General features: G+C 39.0%; 1 protein-coding gene across 1 annotated transcript in view; it reads left to right on the top strand.

Annotated features, from left to right (window-relative positions):
* Positions 1-12,264, top strand: part of LOC117812252 (protocadherin-1-like) — a 451,145-nt gene that overhangs the window by 323,594 nt on the left and 115,287 nt on the right. The window lies entirely within an intron of this gene.

Genomic DNA, 12,264 nt, shown 5'->3' with positions numbered 1-12,264 from the left:
AAGTAAATGCACTAAATATGATAAGAAAGCACGAGTATAAAATATAGTGACATGTTTACATGACAGTAACAGGATTACTTACCCCTACAGTGCATTACACTTGTAAATGTGTTGGAATATGTAAATAACTAATGTACTCTACATGGAAGAGCTTTAATGGTGTTCAAAGGACAATTTTCCACAAATATTTTGAGTTTCAATAAATTACATTGTGTATTTTCATGTGAAACGTCTTACACGTGGTGATTAGACTTCCAAGTATCCAATGCAAGGATTTTCTGCTATTTTGATGCAGTTTGTGGCAAGTTTGGGGGTTTTAAATTATTATTTTAACAAGTAAGTAATTTAAAATATGTCAATTTGGTCCCCAAAAAGCATTTGTCCAGCTTTCAGGCATATTTTAGACTAAATAATGATTTAAGGTATTGTGCGGAGCTTTTAACTGATTTGAAGAAATGTCACTTCTTTACTGATCAATCAATCAATCAATCAATCAATCAATCAATCAATCAATCAATCAAACAGACATTATTTATAAATCGCTTTTCATACAATGATATTGTAACACAAAGTTCTGTACAAAAAAAATGTAAATAAAAAGACCCCCCCATCCTAATCCCAACCCAGCCCCGACCCCAAAACCCACCCACAATCCTAAGGTGAAGAACACAATATATGCAACAATAATAATAAAAACAATGAAAACGAACGAACTGAGGAAACGCTCTCATATCGTAATGAGGAAACACTGGAGGTAAAATAATGTTAAAACTCAACACAAGAAATGAAAATCACCAAAACAAAATACATTTCTAAGATAATAAAACACTAAAATATTAAACCATAAAAGGAAAATAAGATGCTATACTTAAAAAATAAATAAAATGGAATAAAAAGTGACTAAAATTTGAACTAGATGATAAATAAATAAATAAAACTGTTATGAGAATGAAACTCAGTTAAAGGCGAGACTAACAAGGTATGTCTTGAGTTTGCTCTTAAAAATGATGCTTCTTCATGACCTATATAGAAAAATGTGCTTATCAGAGTCAAGTTTTATTGTAACATCATACTGAATTGTAGTGCCTGTGTTTGGTGGAATCTTCCTCCAAATAAGCTGGGTTGGTTTTAGGCACTCACCCGGATGTGTCTACATTTAGAATTCTGCTGTTAAAGTTTGCTGTGAGAAGGATGTTAGCAAGTCTTTAAAACTATTTTCACCTTACATTATGTTTTTTACTCATGGCTGATACTGGCGCAGCACAAGCAAAAAGACGCCTGTTTTCTGTTGAAGTCATGTTTTATAAGGACAAAACTTTACTCCCAGGGCTTTGCTTTAGATAAAATAACAAACTATAAACAGGATTTAATATTCATACCAGTGTGTGAATGCTTCACTGTTCTTTCTTCAGTCAGTTTCCGCAGTCCTCTTGTCACCAGGACTGTGACAAGTGGCGTTTAACCAGTATGTCAGGTCACCTTTTGTAAGCTAAGGAAATTAGTTTTAAAAAGTTTGTCATTGTTATGTTACTGTTAATCATTTTACATGTCAAAGAATCAATAGATTAGCTCATCACTCTGCATCATGAAGAATTCGTCCTGAACAATAAACGTAGTATTAAGAATTAAATCCGTATCAAATTAATTTCCCTCTGCAACAAATGTACGCTTTTGCAAGAGCCACATTTTACAACAGTGGGTGATTGGGATCATGGGAATACAGTCTTCATCCCGGAAAGAGGACGCCAGGATCACCGCAACATAGAAATCCCTAACAGTGCCTTTAAGATGCATTTAGGTCCTGAGGAAATATGTAAGCATTTTCCCCAACTTTTTGGGCATATCAAAGACAAAACTGATTTGATTAAACGTAAAAGTAATAGTCTGATCAATTTATTATAGCAATCTGTTGCCCCTGTTGCTTGTTTATAAATCCTTCCTCATTTTGGAAGAGGGGAAGGACTTACTTCCAAATCCACCCAGCTTTTTATCCCCCCAAATCCAGATATTGCATTCTCTACAAAAGGGAGGAGTGATGCACATCCTCCCACCTCTTAATGCTCTGTGCTTGCTGGAGAGCCCATTCTGTTAATTAACCAAACCACATGGGGCCAAACACAAGTCCAAATGCTCTCTGTTGTTTTTATTTCAGTTCACTTTATACTCTCCCAGTGAATAGGCACTGGAAACAGAGGCTGAACCTGAAATAAATGTGTGTACACACACCTGTAAGTGTGAAAACCATATGGGGAATTGAGGGTCAGACCCTATGGAAGAAGAATAAATATGCTGGTATAAGTCTAGCCGTAACCTCTGACCATTAGCACCCATATCTTCCTACTCATGTTGCCTTTGTCACCTTTACTCACTGTCTCATTCTTCTTCTTCTCCTTTTTTTTCATGCATCAGTGCGTGTCTTACAGCTAAGCCCACCACCTGCCTCACACATGATATTGTCGGGGAAAAAAGATAAACAAGTGTGCATGAGGTGAAGCGATAACTGAATTGGCAGCTGCTGGTGGAAATATTAGCGGGTAAATTGTTCAGCCTTTGTAACTGCCAATCAGGAACACACACACGCAGCACCACCCACGCTCCCACCTCAAACTCATACACATAAACACACGCACACACACGGAGCTAAATCATGACAGGAATGATGGTGAGTTGCTCATGTGGCGCTGACAGCTTTATAAACACACCGCTTTTAAATCTCCTCAGATGCCAGTGCCATTAGGAAATCAGTTGTCCATTAACACATTTCAGTCGTTACATCATGTCAACCCTCAGAGAATGATGTTTCTTTTATTTTTCTGTTTCTTGTTGACATAAAAAAGTGATTAAAAGAGATCTTTAATACAAGGGTATGCAAATTTACATCTGAAACTAGACTGTTGTCCTATACCAGACACAATACAAATTATTGGTGTGGTTTGATTGAAGTGGTGCAGAGACATATACAATGATATATGAACATGCTCATTAAGAAGATTAACAAAGCTGAGACTGTTTTGCACCCATTATACAGTAAATAACCCTCACTTCTAACTCGCCTCAGCAAGCAGGATATCATGTTGAGTGATGAATTAGCGATTCAGAAATAAAATCCATTTGCCTAGTGGAAATAAGAGATTATACATTATTAGGAAGTTGCATAAATTGTGAAGAGTATGGAACTAAAGCTGGAATTAGTCATGTAGCTTACTGAGACTGGGCAGGGCACAAAAAGAGAGTTGGTTTTATGATCAAACTGTTACTGTTGATAAAATCTTGCGAAGTGCTAATAAATCCTCACGGCAATTAAATCAAGACATTAAAATGGGCATGATAAATGAAATGTACTCCTTTGAATGCAACAATAGCGCTGCAGCAGTGGTTCCCTACCTTTTTATTTTGTCCGACACACGCCTACAGCCCAGTAGGATCACCTAAATTATGCTTCTATGTGCCAACATATTATTGATTTTGAAATGAGATTCAGTTTTTCACTACACTAAGAATTGTTAAAACTCAGGCCCAATAGCAAATTTTGATTTTATTCAACCTTTATATGTCATTTGATGCATTCATATTCTCATTGAGTCATGGGTTGTCGGTCTTAGGAGAGACCTCAAGAAAACAGCAGCAATTAGACAAAGTTAAAACTAAGATTGTACATATTTATAAAATATAAAATTGAAGAAAAGTGACCCACCCTCAAATCTGTGATGGAGAAACATCTTAAAGAAATGCAGGGAAAATGCCATGTGCTGCAAATAAAAAAACCTGCTTCAAAAAGCCAAGATAACTGCATGCAAATCAATTGCCCTGCAAACTCATAAACAATGCAAATCCAAAAACACACAAACACAGAAAACACATCCAAAAGAAGAACGCTATAAATCGAGACATGACAAAGAGAGAACTCCAGGCCTCTAGGGGCGCTCAGTGACATGAACTCTTTATTCCCTGGTTAAAATTCATTCAAATTTGATGAGATGAATTGCTTACATGAGAAAGTGGCATAGTGTGACAACAACAGGAAGTAATGTTAGAATTGCAGCAGCTGCAGGGCTAATTGAACTAACGTATTCAGAGCCTGACAGATGGCAGATTCAGCTAATAGTACCATTAGCTGCATGGCTAACAGAGAGTCATAGCTAAGGTAAACCAGACTCAAAGGTGACTTTTTGCACAGATTGCTTTCCATCTGATACAATGTCTCAATTATTGTACATTATTATAAAATGGTGTTTTTGCACAGTAGGTAAGTCTCTTACATTCCACAGTGGATTCTGTTGTTCGTTGCTTCAGCCTCCTCCGTCTTTTACGGTGGCCCTGAGAGCTCACAGCACTGCAACTTAAGAAAACACATGCAAAAAGACAAAACACAAGCAAATTAAGAAAACAATTTGGCAACACATGCACATTACATTAGAAAAATGAGCTGCAAATACAAAACAGAACACATTAGAAAAGCGCACTGCAGAGACTACAACACAACAGAAGTGTTTCCAGAGGACACTTAAAAGTGATGCACACGTCCGGACACGCTTGTTGTTGATGTGGATTTTGAGTCACAGCGCTATTAAGGTTCTCTTACCGTCAGTGGTCTTGGAAAGTTAGATAAAAAAGTAAGTGTTTTTGATTTATTTTAACATTGTGATAGCATGATTCAGCCTATTGCAGTGATCTGCTGTTAAACATGCGATCACAATGTTAAAATAAATCTAAAACACTTACTTTTTTATCTCATTTTCCAACACCACTGATGGCAAAATAACCTTAATAGCTCAGTGACTCAAAATCTGCATCAACAACAAGTGTGTCTGGACGTGTGCATCACTTTTAAGTGTCCTCTGGAAACACTTCTGTTGTGTTGTGGTCTTTGTAGCGCGTTTTTCTAATGTGTTGTGTTGTGGTTTTTGCAGCTCGTTTTTCTAAATGCTGCGCATGTGTTGTCAGATTGATGAATACGTTTTCTTAATTTCCATGTGTTTTGTCTTTTTGCATGTGTTTTCTTAAGTTGCAGTGCTGTGAGCTCTCAGGGCCACCGTACTCTTTCCTGTTTTTTTTAAGCGTTTGTTTCTTTGGGATTTGGTGTCTGGATTTTCATCATTCATCCAGCACGTTTGCTGTTAAAGCAGTTATTTAGTTATTTCTTATAGTTTTTCATCATAGCATATTTTTATCTGGCTTAGGGTTAGAAACTTTTGAGTGCATTATTTCCATTTGAAGTGAGAAAAAATGAATTTACATTTAAAGCATGTGTCCAAGTGTAGCGATCTCTAAGCTTCAGTGTTGTAGAAGAAAGTCTCTTTCATTATATTGTCTCATGGCTGAAAAGTTCAGAAATCACAAAGTTCCCTTTCCGCGTCACTGCTCCTTCTCTCTCCTTCCCCAGTTGACCCATCTGTAAGTGCTCCTGCTCTACAAGTGGATGCACAAGAAATTTGGACGCCAACATCTTCCTCAACTTAGTGTGCGTCTGCCAAAGAAAGAGCAAAGACAGGGTACGTCAGGTAAAGGATGCTTCTCTCTGTGGCCCTGGGATGAAATATTCAGGACTCTATTTTTATTATGGTGACATTTAAAGAGTAAATCCAAAGAAATCACACAAGGCAGAGAAATGCTGCTGCATGGATACAGGGCTTACATGTTGTTACATGTTTTGCCCTGCCCCATGATATCACAAACCCCTGCTGTGAAATCACTGATGAAGATGCAGCCCAAGGTCCAGCATCCTTGAGCATTTGCACCTATAGCTGGCCATAGAGCTGCAGATTGTGTCCTACTTGTCATTCAGATACATTTTTTTCTTCAAAGCACTCAAACTTTTGCTGCAGTTTCCTTTACCTGTTTTCTTCTACCTCATTTTTCTTCCTTTAGATGTGTCCCTGTTTGTGTTATATATGTGTGTATGTGTCTCAGCCTGTCTGATGTAGTGTCTGAGTCTCTTTCTTTCTGCGTACATACCTCCTGTGGAAGCGTCTGTATGTACGGAGGGGGAGGAAAGGTGCTCCAGGTGTGGTATGTGATAAGAGAATAGATGTAAATGTATACAGATCACATTCACACGCTGCACTCTTGTGTTGCCGCAATAGCAAACAAACCATGAGCTCAGAATTATAACATTGCGTCTGCCTGCTGAGTGTTCAAGCGAGCTGAGCTTCAAAGTCTCCGGCATCAATTGACATAAACGGAGATGGGTCTAAAAAAAAACAGATTTTGTTGAGGAAAAAACTTGCCAAACATTTAATTGATGCGTGTTGAATGTGTTTCTACAAATCTGTGTCTAATCAGAGTGTGAGGCTGGAGTGTTCAAGGCTCTGGCCACAGACAGCGCTCTGGACAGATTCAGCATGTTGGGCAGACCCTTTTGGGGAATTTGGGAGAGTTCTAGGGCAGTTTCTGCTTTTTGTTCTGATACTCCGATTACCCCTGCCTTGTCCTGGTTTTACCTCTCTCATATTCAAATATGGCCACCAGGAAAAGGTGAGAGGGAATCAAACAGAGCTTCGCTCTTTATTGAAGACATTAAATGAAGCGGTATTTCAGCCCACACTCAGATATTACAGGAACAGATTACACCTCTGTGAAATTCGGGTATTAGTGTGTCTCTAATGTTAGGTTTAAGAAGTCAATTCGGAGAGGCTTCAGTTTACGCTTTATTTTCATTATTTTTATGACTTCAGCTTGCCGTCACAGTCTTTTTCTTGGGGACTTTTTTATTGTGAAATACAACTTCTGTTTACACTGGGCACTGTTTAAGATCAGCTGTTTGGGAAGTGCCAATGCCAGCTCAAGCTAAAGTTTTTTGGTATTTAGTTTTCAAAGACGATGCCTGTTTCTGTTTATCTGTCTGTTCAAACAAAAAGAAGAAAAAAAATATATACCCTGCTCACTGTATGAAATTCAAGGTGTTCTGTTGAGTGATAATGGCCTCAGACGGCTGTAGCTGGCACACACTACATTTAGAACATTTGCAGGGACCTTTTTTTGTGTTGGTTCTTTTTTGGGATGACGATATAAAACATTGCCTAACAAGCCAGCGAGACACTTACTGAAGAGCAGTGTGGTACCCAACATCAAGAAAGCCTGGGCTTCAAATAAAAAAAGACAGAACTCTCTTAGAAGCTAAATAAGTTTTCCCTGTCTCCTGGTTTCCCAGTCCCCCTCTACTTAAAGGACACCTCATATACTCATTTTCACCTTTGGTTATGTCAGTCTGGAACACCTATACTGTAGAGTAGCTCTGCATGACTTCATGAATCACCTAATTTATCTTTTACTAGTGTCTGTGAACACCCTCATTTTAGCACTGTTCCACCTAATACACTGTGTTTTGGCTGCTTTTCCAGTTATAGAAAGTACAAGACAGCTTTAGGGTGTTACTTTTCACTCAGCTTTGTATTCATGAAAACGTCTAGCCTCAAACGTTTTCTGCAATGGTATAACTTCCAGGTAAGAAGTTATGTCTATCGAGAAGAGGTCTGAGGCTAGCCGTTAGCTTCCCATTATAGCCATTAGCAGTTACCTATTTTTACATTAGCTGCTGTTATATTGTTACTTACAGCTTGTGATTCCAAGTCTTCATGAAGGGAATTTAGTGATGAAACAGCCACAGGTTTCAGTTAAAGTTGAGATGCAAATCCAGCTCATTTTGGCCTTTGTTTACGTAGGAGTAATCAGTGATGTGGCAAGCATGAACAGCTACATTGTAGCTTTTGCTTGTCCTGAAAGCATGAAAATGTGCCGCTGTTTTCTTTGGCAAGTAAAAATAGCTATGTTTCACCTTCACAACCAAAAGAATACTTGCGAGCAGCTTTTCTGAGACTTCTAATTCAACTAAGTACAGCACAGGGGAAAAAGCTGTGAGGTGAAATGGTCTTTTCAGCTCCTGGATGGGCGTGTCCTTGACAGAGCTGCCATGTGGGCTTGTCCTTTGTCCTATTAGGATGGTGATGTTTATATTAGGGACGCACGATATTGTTTTTTTTGCTGATATCCAATATGCTGATATTTTACAACTCATTTAGCCGATTACCTAATTGCAGAGATAATCAATTCTCTTCTGTATTGGAAAGCGTACAGTGTTATGGTGATACTCTTATCACATTTGTTATATAATATGAATTTCTTGTGCAAAATAAGAAAAATACTTCATACTTAAAACTGCATATTCATTTACAACAATTGCTTTCAAACAAAATTCATACAAAAAGACCACAACCAGGGTGAATATGGCCAATTTCACATTTGACATAGTAAGTAAACCTAACCTCTGTTCACAGGGAACATGTGAAAAGTGCAACTGTACAGCAATTAAACCCAGATTAAATAAAATGGTTTACTCTTTGATGGTAAATGTGCCTAAAGTAGTCAGCTACATGCACCTTACAGACTGCTGCTGAGATCCAAATTTAACTTCAAACATGAGCCCAACATGTGAGCAGAAGCCCATTGTATTATTTTATTAGTTAATAGTTTTGGCAGATACCGATAACGTGCCGATAATATCGTGCATCCCTAGTTTATATAGAATACATATCTTCGATACATCTTTTTTTTTTTTGTTACACAGCAGTTTTAAATACTTGACTCTCATTGGCCAGCAATCCATAGAGATACGACTTGGGAAGACTAACTGTAATCATATCTGCTGAAAATAATCTGTTTAATTTGACACTAGTTGGTTTATGGTGGTAAAAAAAAAGATAAAAAGAAGGACAGAGTAAAGACAAAAGGTTAAGAGAAATCTGCAAAAGTGAAGATAATGCATACGGTAAACACTTAACAGAACATGGCTTGATAAATGGTGATGTTTAAGTACTGATAAATGGAAAATAAAATGTCAGACTCTGACAATGTCAAGGCAGAAAAACTCAGCCAGGAACTGAGCTGAGTCATTCAGTTCTGTTCACCATGTTTAACTTCAGTAATGGTGGAAAATGTTGAGTTTAATGCAAAAACAGCTAAGTTAGCTTATAATAAGAAAACTACAGAGTTACTCGTCACTATGGATGCAGATTAAAATGCAAGTGTATTGGAAAATGTTCAGCAGTTAAAACAATCATTTTTAAATCCATCAAACAATTTCTAAATTAATATTTGGAGTAAAAGTATTGAATTACAGAAAGTAACTGTTTAACAAGCAGGATACTGTGTAGTGTCAATTTATGATAGCAGGGGAACCCCTTCAAAGTGAGAAAAGACCCCTCCTTTTCACATCTGGGTCCTGCTCATTCTGTAAGGGTTCAAGTCTGCAATAGCAACCTGCTCACTATACATTATATAGATTACATTCTAGTTCTCATATAATTAATATATTTCACATTATCTAAAGTAACAGTAGCTTCATTTAATTTTTCATTGTGCTCATTTTTACAAGACTAAAATTAACGTGGTGTACTCTGCTGGTTACTTTACTTTTTGGACACATTGAAGGTTGCGTGGTGATAGTTTTAAGACAGTGTATGTAAACAATTTTCAGGTGTTCAGTTACTTTCATCCTGCTGTACATTGCCTGTTCTCGTGCTTTACCCACATCTGAAAGGTATATTTAGTTAGTTATATGAAGCCTATAGTTAATGCCAGTACAACACTAAGGAAGTTCTGACTACTTTCCCAATAGTTTAAACAAAAGGTCCAATTCTGACTGACTGTTTAGTCTTAAGGTAAGAAACTGTCAGAGAAAATTGATCAAATTGATCACAATTTGATTAAAAAAAATCTCTGGGTGAACAATGTTAAATTGGATTGCTGAGTGTGGCTAACATTAGCAGAGCTAGCACCACCAGCCTTCGGTCTTCCTTGCAAGTTAACATCCACATGCCTGTGCTAGTGCTAGTTACACATTGCTCTGGTCGAGTGGCTCTAGACCCTTTGTTTCTCGTTAGGGTCATGTATCGCCCTATTGGGATTCTATTTCACATAGCCACCTAATAACTTTACATTATCCCTTATATAGCAGTAGCCATTAACTGCAGCTACAGCCCAAGCTAGTGGTAGATGGATGCGCTACAGCTTAGCAACAACATATTACTGGGATATAATCCATCTATTAGTTCTGGTGCCCACTACCAACGGCTAAATATTCATTGGGCTTGATTACTTGTTAAGAAATAGTTTCTTGATAAGAACTAAAATAACTTAAAAAATATGCTAAAATATATTTCTCTACTGCCATGTCTAAAGAGGAACATAGCCTAGCTTGCATGTTGATGATATTGTTTAGGGTGCAGAGTAGAGGTGGGAATCGAAAACTGGATCCGACTTAGAACCGGTTCCAATTGATCAATTCCATCGGAATTGTACACCTCAAATGTTATCGATTCTTCTTAATGATTCATTTCCCAACACGACTTCACGTCACGTTGCATTACGTCACACACCCTGCAACCCAGAACTCCTAGGTGCAAATAATATGCTGAAGCATTTGTCAACTCGGCCTCGAAGCTTGGGGTTCACGTCGGGCCAAGTGGAGAAGGGTTCCATGGGAACATGTTTGCGTCTGGGAGGTGAACCCCCGCCTACATCTCCTCTTACAGAGTCGGGGCGCTTTCCCTCAGGCTCGAGAGGCCAGTCAGGATTCATGTGGCCGAAAATGAGGCACCGAGAGCGGGTACAATACCTCCATGGTGACCCCCGGAGGAAATGCGTTTTTCCTCTCCAAATTCAGTATTTTCCTCCATGCTTGAGGGGCCACATCCAGACTCACGCGGCCTAGAATGAGGCAAACCTATTGTTCAGTATGTTCAAGTTGAATATGTTCATGTTCAGTCTTGTGCAGACATAATTTTTGAAAAAATAAAATGGTTCCTTTTGGGGGGCTGCACGGTGGTGCAGTGGGTAGCACTGGTGCCTCACAGCTAGAAGGTTCCTGGTTTGAATCCCCGGCCGGGCAGGTGCCCTTCTGTTTGGAGTCTGCATGTTCTCCCCATGCATGCGTGGGTTCTCTCCGGGTACTCCGGCTTCCTCCCACAGTCCAAAAACATGCTCATCAGATTGATTGATCACTCTAAATTGCCCGTAGGTGTGAGTGTGTGCGTGAATGGTTGTCTGTCTCTCTGTGTTAGCCCTGTGATGGGTTGGCGACCTGTCCAGGGTGTACCCTGCCTTCTGCCCGAAGCCAGCTGGGATAGGCTCCAGCCCCCCCGTGACCCCTAACGGGATAAGCGGTCAAGATAATGGATGGATGGAGGGATGGTTCCTTTTGATGCGGAAGACTGCGTAGAACTACTTTTTTTTCCCTCAAAAAATACTCAGGAATCATAAGGAGAATTGATAAGGAATTTGATTGATAAGCAGAATCGACAATGGCATTGATATTGATAAAATCTTCATCAATTCTCACCTCCAGTGCAGAGTAACAGACCTAGCTTTCAAAAATAGGAGCCATAATAACTTCAAGAAAATATCTGTATATTACACTGCAATACAGCAAACTGACAATACAAACAAATTGCTTTTGTTTTCAGTCACATCAAAATGAGACTTTAAACAGTAAAATATAGTATGATTATTCAAATACTGACGGTATGGTTATTGAACTCAGGTAGTCAACCCCTCACTGATGGGATTCTGCCTCCTTCAGTTTCCTGTTTCTTGAGATTATGTATCTTATTGACATTTATATCAATGCAAACTTCACCTCCTCTAACATGTTCTCTCCACTGGCTCTCAACCTATGGGCCACCTGTGAAATCCTTAAACGTTATTAGTATGGCTGCTGAAGAGCAGCATAGCGCTGCGTGGGCGGGAGCTCTAATATGATTGGCTCAGGGACACTGTAAGCCTGAGTGGCAGCCCTTAATGGGAGCCCTGGAGAGGTAACCCAACAGCTGTGTGTTTGCAGCTAATGAGAGATGGGGGAGGAGTAAAGGATCACAGACTGGAAACACTCTGATAAACTCTCGCCTCAGAATGGCTGGGGAAGATAGCAAATCAAGTTTTCTCTGGAGGACATTGCTTTAGGCTTTTTTTTTTCCTCCTTTGTGACAAACCTTGTGTTTGACTCGTTGCTCCTGGTCTATTGCTGGTTATGATCACTGGCGTCGGTGTTTGAGAAGAAAGGGAGAGAATAAGTGTGGCGTGGGATGGATTCCACTCCCTGCTGAGCTGTGCTGATTTATAGCCCTGAGCAAAAGTGTTGTTTCTTTTAATTACACTGCTGCAGTTTTAACAGATGATGTCAGACACAACTACTTTAATTCCAATGTACACCAACAGCAAAATGCTTTTTTTTTTTCTCCCTTGTGCAATTGATAGCCATTGTCTCCACTG

This window comes from Notolabrus celidotus, chromosome 5, assembly GCF_009762535.1.
Source record: "Notolabrus celidotus isolate fNotCel1 chromosome 5, fNotCel1.pri, whole genome shotgun sequence".
In the NCBI taxonomy this organism is placed as follows: Eukaryota; Metazoa; Chordata; class Actinopteri; order Labriformes; family Labridae; genus Notolabrus; species Notolabrus celidotus.
Note: the sequence above shows the minus strand (reverse complement) of the source record. Positions and strands in the feature narration are given on the sequence as shown.